Consider the following 11,003-nt stretch of genomic DNA (forward strand, 5'->3'; position numbering starts at 1 on the left):
AAATAATCTTTATGCAGAACTTAAATCACATTTATTCGAAGATTTGACTGAACATGAGAATTAAATACAAATCATGCATTATGAGATTTTAATCCCAAACAATTTCATTTTGAGGTATCAAATAATATTTCATAAAACCTATAGTTAGATCATGCCATTCGAAACAAATAGAATCTCAATAGCCAGAAGCTAAGGAGAAATCACATCACAAGTCTAGCTAGCTCAAATATATGGATATCCATTCACATCCTCTTCTACTGGCACACCTCAACACTTCTCCAGAGAAGGAATCAAAATTAGAAACTAATTACCCCCACTAGTCGTGCTAGTGAGGTGTTCAAATATATGGTCATAACACTGTGATTTCAAAACTTATCTTAACAATTTGCTAAACATTGTCATTTCAAATATACACAATAACTTTCACAATTTAAATCAAAACATCATAAATAAGGTCACAATAAACTTTCAACAATTCAAAGCAAAGGTAAAATGCATATTTCATTCACTTTATCAATGAATTTTAAAGCATAGTGATGTTGTGCACAAACCTCAAGCGAGTCGCCTCTTGGCCTTGACTTGGTTCCTCGGGTTCTTTCCCGGTATTCTTTTTAACTGAAACACACAATTTTACAGTGTTTCAGTACCATAACTTAGCATAAATCCAAAAATAAATTTAACTTCACTTTTACCTAGCTCTAACGTGCTAAACTCGACGTTCTTAAAATTTTGTGTTTCGGGGTTACTATTCACTATACTATTCAAGTCAAATTGTTAACTTTCTAAGGCTTAATAGGTGTGGGAATTCCAACTTCACCCACATACCATATTTTGGTCACTAAATTTGTTGGTTTTGGTTGTTTATTCAAATTCTAAGTCTTTTAGGAAAATTTGATAAATTTTTAGTTTTAGTGTGTAAGGTTGCACTGTTCCATTAGTCACTTTTCTGTTGGAATTTGACAAAACTTCCTTCGCAGAAAATGTTCCCTAATGTCTTAAGTTTATTCTCCTTTTTGAATCACTCCAATTGGAGTTTTGTAGCTCAAGTTATAGCCATTTGAACCATAGCTGCCGGATTGGATTCAACTCAAATTTTTTGGGCAATTTTTTCCAAACCATTTCATTTTAAGTTTATTTCTATGTTCTTGATGCTATACACACACAAATTAAACTAAAAATTTGAAGTTTTCCTTACTAACCTTAGGTGAAGTCTTTGATCTTCACTTCCTTTCAATTTTCTTCAATTCTTCTCCTTCTAATCTTCCTTCCAAGATTTGCTTATAATTTTTCTTCAAGAAAATTAAAGGATTTATGGTGGAATTAATATTTAGAAAGCTTAAAAATAAGCTTTCATAGAGGAAAATTTTGAGAGAGAACTTGGGAGAGAGAGAGGCGGCAACAAGAAGGAAGAAGATGACCCTTTTTATTTTTTTTTTCTTTTCTTTTCTTTTATCTTTTTATGTCTCATGAAAGACTAAAAATCAGTTTAATTAAATATATTAATTATATTCTTTATGGCATCATGCATGATGTCATGCATGATGTCATCACCTTTTTAACTTTTTCATTTTCTTTTTTTTTTCTATTTATTTTTCTATTAGTTCTTTAATTTAATTCTCGATTCTAAAATTTTCTTTTCTCCGATTTTATTTGACAGTTAGGTTAGGAGTCAGCTCTCGGGGTCAATTGACCAAATTGCCCCTCGCCGATTTAATCCGATTTGCAAATAATTCAATATTTCTTCCGGCTCCCTGACCTAATTATTTGACTGGCTTAACCATTTTCTTTCGTAATTTTCTCTTTTCCACTATGTTCGTAAGGGTCCTAAGGACCGCGGCGTCACATTTTACGGTTCGAAATTTGACTTTAAATCGACTTCATAGTCATTCCCGAGAAGGTCACCTATCGCTGTGACTCTCGGCTCGTTTAACTTCTTATGTTCTGTTTTTCTTATTTATACTTAACTAATTGGCAATTACTAATTATTTGTGTTTATAGGTTATCTAGTTGTCTTAAGTGTGGTTCTAATCCCCTTAATTGTCCGGACTGACACCGGTCACCGAAACAGTGAAATATACCAGGCTATGCAAATAGGGGTGTTACAGATAAGTATCATCTGACACATCATAAGTACCTGGCACCAACTTCTTAAAATTAATTATTTGTTTATAAGGTTCCCCTCTTGGTGTGGTGGATTACTGCTGCTGGGGAGGGTGGACCATATACTATGCCATCATATCGATGGTTCTCTAGAGTAGCTGCCATTGGGTCCATGGGACCCTGTGCCATAAAAGACTGATCCTGAACTGGTGGCAGCTGCTCTTCTACTTGAGCAGCTCTAGGCCTCCTCCTCGCCTCCTCGGGGCAGGCGCCTCATCTTGTGCCGACACCTCATCAAGCACATCTGGTTGTGGTGCAGTGGCAGCTCTTCTGCTTCTATGCATTTTCCTGAAATTTAGCAGCATTAGCCCACAAAAATGCAAAACGGCATGTTACACAGCTCTATAGACTCATAATTACACATAATTATATAAACCAGAAACTAGAAGCAAAGATGACAATGCAAGACGAATGTGGACCCTATTTTCTGCATGTGACTCCTAGTAGACTCTTCTCAACACTTTAGACAAATATTCCCTATAAATCTGGAGCCTAAGCTCTGATACCACATTTGTCACGACCTAACCTATGGGCCAAACCGACACTAGGACCTGGGCCAGCCTAAAGCCCCCGAGGCCCGTAGTAAGCCTAACTATTCCTCAACCTAACTCTAAAGCCCATTTGGGCCCAATTTCAAGAATTCAACTGGACAGAGTTCGGCCATAAAATGGACCTTTTAACGGGGAGTTTTTGACTCACCCAACCTGTAAACACAATATATAATCAATTGGGGAGCTCAGCTCACCCTCCACATACTCATAATAACATAAAGTCAAATGGGAGCTCAGCTCCCTCATCTAGTCAGCATACATGCATATAATAAGTTTACAGGTCCAACATGACAAATTATATTACAGACCCAAATCAAATAAATATTTCTAATAAATGCAAAAATTCTAGGAGTTAACAGAATTATACAAATATTATAGATATTAATAGATGACCTGCGAAGAAGAAAAATAGGTTAACCACAACAATAATCTTCCTGTAGCCTGAAAAAATAATGAACAGGAGTGAGCGTTCGACTCAGAGAGTAAAATATCAATTTTAACGATAATCTCTATAGCTATCTAAAACTAATGCACCCTGTGAAGTGAAATGCAACACCGTCATAAATTTCATACAAATCACATCAAAAAGGCAATTTGGAGCACTCACACACCCAACACTGTCAAACAATACATATATGGGAGTTGATCCCCTATACAGCCATTTTAATCCAACCTCTGCCAGTGAAGATCTCAAGCCGGACTTTCGCTTAATAAACCAACATGGGGTCCTAGTGAAGAACTCAAGCCGTGTCTACCCCGAAGGACTGGGTCCCAGCGAAGATCTCAAGTCGTGTCTACCCGTCCTGTCCATATCCAACACTATACTACACGCACGCCAACGCACACACACTACTCCAAATCACCACAAACAACATCCATGGCACTTCAACATTTATAAATGCAATGTAAAACATGCCTACTGTTTTACATAGATACATACATATAAGTGATGCATGGACATACTTGAACATATAATAATATCAAAATTACAATTAAAATTAATATTTTACTCACAGACTCAACCGAAGTCACTGTGGCGACTAGGTGGAGGAGGAAGGTTGTCCTGGCTTACCTGACAATTTTTATTACAATTATTTAGCACATTTGACTCAATACAAGCTAAGAAAAAGATCAAAGATGTCCTAAGTCGTGCCAAAAATCCGGAAGAGTCTCCTCTATACCTAGGACCTACCCAACTTGCAAAAGGGCTTAAAACGCACTTCTATATCCACAAACAATACACCCATAACTCAATCACATCACACAGCCCCTCCTGGGCCCATCCAAACAGTCATCAATCACAATATGTAAAATTATAGTTTAGTCCTCATAATTTAACCCTTTAGCAAAAACTACCCAAATGAGTTCTAAAAATTCTAAAACTTTGCCCCGCGGTCCTTAGCATCATTACTAGGCTAATGCAAAAGGAATTATAATTTTCTGAGCTAACTGGAATATTTTATGAATTTTTAATCCAATTCAAGCATTAGAAAATTACAAAAAAGCAAGGTTCGAGTTTACCTATGCCGATTCCGACTCCAGGGACGCACTTGGGACGTCTAACAATGGTGGGGTAGCTAAAATCTTGATCCAATTCCAAGACTTTTTCCGTAGCCTGTCTGTCTGGTCGGAAATTTGCAGACTTGGGCAACCGTCGAATTTCTGCGAATTGAAGGTACCTACACGAAGCCCACAACACGGGAGTTAGTACAAAATTTTTATGGAATTTTCTAAGCTCATTTAGTGCTGGAAAAAAATACTACGAAGTTTCATGGGACCCATCGAAAAACGGTGTCAAAAAATTTTGAAATTTATATTGCCACGAAACTCTCGACGAGTGGAGCGCTCTGGTACTCTCGGTTTTCTCGTGGGGTTCACGGTTTGCGAGAAATCTAGCCCAAAAGTCGAAATTGGCTAAAACTTTCCGAACAAAAATTAGGCAAACCGCTCGATGAATTTTGGTGTTATTAGTGTTTATGGAAAGCTCTCGAGGTGTAGATAAGTTTAGACACAAGAACCGACCCAAATGGTAGCCGGATCTGCCGGATTTTGGCCGGGAAGTCGAAAAGGCGCGCGCGCACAGGTGGGTCTTTGTGATCGTTTTCCCGCCGCCTGGGACGTTGGGTGGCCATGGGGAGGCACTGGGGCGATGCGCCGACGAGCTGGGGAGGGCTGGGTGGCGGCGACAGGACGTGGGGAGGAGGAAGGAGAGAGAAAATGGGAGAGAGAGAGGGCGACGGGAACGCACGAGGGAGAAGAAAAAGGAGAAGGTCGGTCCGATTCGATTGGTCCAATCCGGTTCGGTTCGATTTGGCCGGTCCGATTCAAGATACAAAATTTTTGTATTTTTACTCTGCCTTGGGACCGAAAACGAGGCCCAAAAATTTCAAAAAAATTCTAGAAAATTCAGAAAAATTTGTAGAGTCCAAATATATTTTTAGTTTTGCCACGTGGTCTTTAAATTAATTTGTAAAAATCATTAAAGTTTTATATTTTCAAAAAATCGAACCCGATTTCTAAAATCCAAAAATTTTCAAATAATTTCCTAAAATTTAAATAAAATAAAATATTAGTATCTACTCACAAAATAATAAATTTAAAAATTAGGGGTGTTACAATTTTGCTTTTTTTTTCTAAAAATAAAATTCTAAATCTAATGGATGAAATTAAATTTTCATGAAATTGATGATCAAAATTTTTCATTATTATTATTTTTTTTAAGAAACTAAAATTAAATTACAAATTATAATTAAAATGAAAAATGAATCCAATTAAAAAAACAAACTTAAATAAGCTAGAGAATTAGAATTAAAATTAAAATTACAACTAAAGTCAAAATATAAAATAAAATTAAAAATTAAATTAGAATTAAAGTAACAATGAAATAACAACTCAATTAATAAAATTATATATATATATATATATATTTTATTGATTTAATTAATTAATTTATTATTATTATTTTTATAGGTCCAGACAAAATATAGTGTCTATAAAAAAAATTTTATTGGCCCGGACAAAATATATATCTTCATGTTCCAAAGTATGCATACCTAAATATGCAAACTTAAAATACACTTATTCAAGGAAAATAACAATAGCAATTGCAAATCTAACCAGCAAAAGTAATTGATAAAAGAATTTTTATCTGATAAAACTAATATAAGACTCACTACAATCAACAATTATAATAAAATTATTATAAAAAATAGTTACTGGATCTTTCAAGATCCAGCTCTACTGAAAAATATTTCTATGATGTAACAAATATTTCTTAAAAGGATATCTATATAAAAAAATTTATTTATTTAATTTGTTCTCATTTTTGAATAATTGACAAGTATTCTCTGCTGGGAGTGTTTGGTATAAGATTAATAAAAGTAATTGTTGTCCTCTAACTTTTAACTCCTTATTAATATTGTTTAAATATTAAAAAAAATTAGGTTAATTTTTGTCATCTCATCAATATTTATATTTTTTTGAGAAATTAAATATAGGTTAATAATTACCATCTCTCAGCTGTCTGGTTAAGAGCATAGGATCGGCATAATGGTAGATCAAAAAGTCTTCAACCGAAAATGACATTAATGTTATCAAATTAAAGTGGTTTTAACATGACAATAAATGCATGGTATCTAAGAAGCAGTGTGAGTGTGGTTATATATACAACAAAAATTTTATAATAATTAATCTCATTATATATTTTCAAAACTATAGAAATATTTGATTTTTATTTTCTTCTTACCTTTTTTTTTCTTTTTACCTTTTTTTTTCTTTTTGTTTCTTCATCAGGCCAAGTCCAACCAATCTCAATCTAGCTATAATTTGATGGTACCCATTGATTTTCTTTTTTAATTTTCTTTGTAAAGTTGGATTTTGATGCAATCTGAATGATTTTATATTTTAATTGGAAAATGCCAAAACTTTGGATCATGCACTAACCTTACAAGATTGAATAATAGTATGTTCATATCTAAATTTTCATAGGTCTTATTGTGGCCGTCCTTACTGTTCACTTTGACATATTTGATGTTGTTCTAGCTACCAACCAGTAATACTTGCAAGTACCCAATGCTCTTGAAGAAAAAACAAATCTATTTTTACATTAGTATAATTTGTCAAAAGCTAACCTACATAACCTTCCAGATACCACAATTCAGCCAATCATTTTCACCTTTTTTTTTTCTTTTATTTAAAAAAAATTTGTAAAAGATAGATAATCTTGTGTGAAATTTTGCCAATGCAAATGCATATAAATAGGGCAAGATCCTATAGAAATTTCACTATCTCAATCTTCTTGCTTGCCCTAACTGCTACTTAACAAGCTACCATCTTCTTCAATCCCAAATAGCCTTTTAGTCAATATGGTTGAGCTTATTAACAAAGTATTATCCCAAACAGATGTCGAGTGTCGACTATCATTTCCAACTGCTAGTTTGTGGGCTATCCCAATCCCTCAGGGACAAAACGCTGTGGAGTTTCAAGCTACTAGTGCTGGTAATAATCAGGAAAATTGGAACTTCAGACTCTCCGTTCGCAGCAGCAATATTGATGATAAATATAAAAAACCTGAACTCACTGGGGATTGGCTTCGTTTTGTACGTGAAAAGAGTCTTCGGAAGGGTAACAAAATCATCTTGACAATGGAAGTTGAAGCTAACGGAGTCAGACATTACAACATTGGAGCTCAGATGAAACTAATGGGGTCTTGGATTCCAATTCCATGATGGCCTTTTCACAAAGTTCTAAAGAGATAGTGTTTGTGAGTTACTTTTCATTTCGAGTATTTTGGTTTGAATAAATGCCGATCTCAACAAGTTTGAGGTTAAGGCTTAGTTGTTGTTGTTATTATTTTGTTTGAGAAAGTCCATATTAGAATCTTTAGATGGACTTGGATCAGTTGATAGTTCATTTATTTATTACATGTTGATTTGTTATAATTAGCTTTGTGTTTGGATTGTAACCTTGTATGATAATGTATCATTAATAAATTAATAATAAAGAAAAACATTTTGTTTGTATTACAATTGTAATTTAATTCGTTTATTCTTTCATCATTGATTTTTCAATATTATATATATATATATATATATATATATATATATATATATATATATATATATATATATATATATATAATTCAGTTCATAGGTATTTTTGGTAAAAAAATGTGGTTGAAAAAATGTGAGATTACAAATATGAGAATGATAATGTTGTGACTAAACATTAATAATAAAATGAAATAATAGAAAGAAAATTAATAAGGGAGAAATTAAGATTCAAATGTGCAATAAAATTATTCCATCAGCAGCAAATTTCGGTAACATAACATTTATAATCCTTATAAATAAAACTAACAATAAAATAACATCAAAACAGTGCTTGGAAATTAAAATTGAAGTGGGATTTTGAAAATGAAACCCCAAGAATTGAATCTTATGATTAATTAATCACCAAACACAACATCAAGATTCATGGATTGGGACACAGAATGTCCAAGGACAAGATAATCATGGATTGGGAAAGAATGTAGAGATTGTCATGCATTGTGGGACTAGATAAAAACATTAGAAGATTGAAACATAAAGTTTTTTTTTGGATAATCAAGATCATTTTATTAGAAAATGAGGGGAAAAATCACTACAGAGAGCCCCAGGATCAACAATTCCAGTCTCAATACATCCAGATCTAACGAGCTAAGTATCTGTAGGCGATGAAAAAACCCCTATACACATTACACAGAAGATAAAAGCTGGACAAAATGAAGACTGAGACATAAAGCTAAATTTGAAAATTGGGACACAATGTTGAACTCGATCTAATAAAAAATATATAACAAATTTTGGACTCCGCATGATCTAATTATATATATATATAAAAAAAGATCCCTTATTTTTACATTATATTTTAAATTTTTTAGTATCTAAATATCTGAAAGTTTAATTATTTTATAATATTTGCAAAAAACAAAACTTATGAAGTCTAATACATACAAATATGTTCAACGAAACCCTAAAGGTAATTGATGTGTAGTCTCGGCCAACTTTTTAGGGTTATTAAGAAGAAAAAGTGAAAAAAAATTTCTTTAGAATTAGGTGTGGAGTTAATCAACCAGAGAAATTAAACCTGTTAAAAATTATATAAAAGAAAATTAGATCACTTTTTGTGCTTCATTGAATTGGCAATTGTAACCCAAATGATGATTTAGAAATTTAGATAGTTAAAAAATTGTAATACACCATGATGTAACGTTAAAAGAGAATCATCGGAATATAATATACGTAATTCTTATCATATAAATGAGGCTCTACACAGAAGCATATACGTTTGAATTTGCAACTATCTCATAAACCATAATTAATTAATCACAATGGAATATCAACACCATTCTCCGGCCAGCAGCCCAGAGAAGGTACGTCCCAGAGACCCAGAAAACCCAGTCGAGCAACCGTCCTCTCCTGCAGCCACTGATGAGCTCGTAGATAAAGATTGTTGCAAAATTATTGGCTATTTCGTTGCTGCCATTTGTCTCTCCGTTGTCATAATTGTTTTGATTATGGCTTTCAAAACTTACTAATGAAAGTGTCCCTTTGAAATATATTCCTACCATTTCATGGTTGGGATCATTTTGATATATCCTCATTAGTATTGTAATAACTTTGTTAATAATTTTGATGGGGCCACTTGCGCTCGATCGAGTTCCTGAGCTTTCTCAACAATAGTCAGAGATTGGAATGGCTGCCTTTGGGCTAGAATTGACCACTTTTCGCAGGCATATCTGAACCCTTGGTGCTTGAAACTATAGCTTGTATAGATGCATTTGTTCTAACACAAAGAAATGGCTTCCAACAGGTGCTAATAGAAGAGGACTCTCTTTCAGTTATCAAGGCCATTAATGGAGAGGTTAAAAATCTTTTTATTCGGAACATCATTTGTTTGGTTTCTTTGGTTGGCTCTCTTCCTGTCTATTTTTTTTTCTTGTTTTTGTTGTATCCTGCTTGTTTGGGTGGGATTCCTTCTGCAGGTTTGGTTGTATCTACTTATGAGTCTGGGTGTTCCTATCCCCTCTATGGATGTTCCTATCCCCTCTATGGGTCTTGCATGATCAATCTCTTTATGTTTAATCTTTGGTTTCATTGTGACATCTTTTATGCCAGAAAAAATTATATAATAAAATTGATATATATACCACAATTTATTATAAGTGTTGATCGTAGTGAATCCTATATGAGCCTCATTATAATCAATTATTATAATTAAATAATTATAGATGCACTAAATAAAATGTTATTTTGTGGATTGAAATTTTGGATATATTTTTCATAGACTCGAATTGTGATCTACCCGAAAGTTTCGCGCTGCGACTCGATTGAGATAAAAAGTGAATTCTGTGGTGGTAACGGAGGGCACAGGCCTAGATATTTTACTTTTTTATAATAGAGTTGTGAGATATTCAGAAAACATACTGAGGTTAGAGTTTGAGAGTTTCGACTGATTGTATCTTGTTCTTTTCATCATAGTAAAAATTTTTCTCTTATCTTAACGTAGACCTTACAGTTAAACCACGTTAAATCCTGTGTTATTCTTTTTCTCTTTTTAATACTGTGTGATTACGTGATTTACGTGTATTTCTTAAATTTACGTACTTGTTATAATATAAAAATTTCTTTAAAGGCCTTTCAATGAATTTTTATCTTAGTTAAAAAAATAGTTAATAATTTTTTAATTATTTTTCTCCTTCTTAAAGCAATAATAATAATAATAATAATAATAATAATAATAATAATAGCCTAATGATTAATGGGTGAATAAAAAAATTGGAATTAGTCAATGATTTTATGTGGGACATAAGCGGATAAGTGGTCCCACACCTAGAGAATCCCCAGATTCTTGGTTTGCTTGGGAATCAGATCAGCCAATGCCAAATGAGAATGATAGTTTCTCGACAATCACAAATTGCGGCTGTCACCGTCAGCAGAGCTCTGTACAAAGAAGACAACGTGCTTACGTAATGTATTTTACGTGATCTCGTTTACGTCACCTACACACACCAATATATATTTCTGTGATTGTGAGCTCAGCGCGTACAAATCACGATGCTTTCGTCAAGCATACACACAAACAATATAAAAATAAAGGTTTTCAACGGAGCCGTAATTTATCCGGTGAAGACAGCCGAAATTCAATCAATGTAATATTCATCATGTATAATATTTAATAAAAGTTCAATTTTAGTTATATAATTAATAATTAGGACTAAAAATAAATATTAAAAAATTGAATAAAATCATA

The sequence above is a fragment of the Hevea brasiliensis genome, chromosome 8 (genome assembly GCF_030052815.1).
Source record: "Hevea brasiliensis isolate MT/VB/25A 57/8 chromosome 8, ASM3005281v1, whole genome shotgun sequence".
Lineage (NCBI taxonomy): Eukaryota > Viridiplantae > Streptophyta > Magnoliopsida > Malpighiales > Euphorbiaceae > Hevea > Hevea brasiliensis.